The sequence below is a fragment of the Hipposideros armiger genome, unplaced genomic scaffold (assembly GCF_001890085.2).
Source record: "Hipposideros armiger isolate ML-2016 unplaced genomic scaffold, ASM189008v1 scaffold_205, whole genome shotgun sequence".
NCBI lineage: Eukaryota > Metazoa > Chordata > Mammalia > Chiroptera > Hipposideridae > Hipposideros > Hipposideros armiger.
In genome coordinates this window covers 651,238-652,964 of record NW_017731555.1, presented here as the reverse complement: position 1 = coordinate 652,964, position 1,727 = coordinate 651,238, and positions in this window count along the sequence as shown.

Here is a 1,727-nt window from a genome sequence, read left to right as displayed (position 1 = left end):
TGCCTATGGTTGTATTCTTGTATCTGCTTTTGCATTTGAGCTGTTGCACTATGTTGTTTTGGTTGAAGTATATGATGAAAATCTGGCCCCACACAGCTATGTAAGTGGAAAAGGGACAACCTCATGAGCACCCTGAAAGGGTCTTGGGGCCCTCAGAAGTCCTCAGACCACACTTTGATAATCACTGGATCAGCAGTATATTCCAATGGGAAGGGGGAAAAAAAATCTCCCAATGAATGGACAGTTTTTTTGAAAGATAAGCAGTCTGAATCATGGTGTGCTGGAAATTGCAGTATTCTATTGTAGTACAGTGCTTCTCAAAGTTTAATGTATATACACATCACCTGGAATCCTTGTTGAAATTCAGATTCTGATTCAGAAGTTCTGGGGTGAGGCTCCAGAACCTGTATTTCTGACAAGCTCCCAGGTGATGCCAGTGCTGCTGATCCACTGAGTAGCAATGCTGTGGTATGTTGTGCCATACACATCACCAGAAAGCCTATATGAGCATGCACAAGTGAGCTTGTGTGAGCTGGGGGCAGTGAGGTGGGGGGAGAGGGTAAGATAGGGATGGGAAGAAGGGAGAGAGGAGTATAAACTCGCGATCTTTTAAAAAAATCTATAAAGATTTTTGTATAAATCCCGCACTATGACAAGAAATTTAGAAAAGAGATATTTTATTATAAATCCTACACTGCTACTTATTATCTCTATATCAAAGGAAGCTAAGGCATAATGTCGCTATTGAGAGACAGAATCCAACAGCCATATTTGTTGAGGCAGAGGATGGCATTAGATCTGAAGAAATAATTCTCGCCCCTAATAATGTGAAAAATTGAGCAATTGATGGACTCGGTGTTTGGGACTTATATTTAATTAGAGTTATACCATGAAATTACTAATATATGCTCAGCATGTAGAAAATTCAACTAATTTATTTCATGTGTAGAAATCACAGTGTTTTAAAAGCTTTGCAGAGGCTAGTACTGCAATCAACACAAACTTTTCCTCTCCCAAACACTCAACACACAAATCAAACATTATTGGCTAAAATTACTTAATACAATTTAAAACTTACAGCAGAAGCATGAGTATAGTTCATTTGGTCCTCAAATGTTACTTCCCATTTGTCTACAATCCTTCCTTAAACTTAACTTCAATGGCATTCATTTCTAGTCGCTCAGCAAGTTGACCACAAATTGCAGGTTCACTACAAATTCATGTTACCTACCTGGAGCTGTGTCCTTACAGCTGCTCTGCACTTATTCACACCTACTTCATACCATACAGCATACCTTTCCTCTCTTTTCAAGCCCACAAGTCTCTCTGTGAGATAATACTTCAATTTTGTGTTTAAAATTCTGTAACAAAACAAAATGATCATTTCTCCCAAGTCAGCTTTTTCCTTGCCATCCCTAGCATAGTCATACTAAAAATCAAAGCATGGACCTTGGAATTAAGGAAGATCTGAATCTGGATCCTGACTTCGTCACTTAATGGCTATGTAACTTTGGGAACTGTTTAACCCCTCTGAGCCTATTTTTCTCTGTATCTTGGAAAGTAATCCCAATTTTGTAAAGTTGTCATGAGAGTTATATGACATAGCATATATAAATAAAGTCCCTAGGACAGGGAGTGGCACTTAATTGATGTACACACCCTCTCCTCTCCTAACTGGTTCCCAAGATCTAGACATCAAATCCTACTGATACAACTTTTTTTTTTTT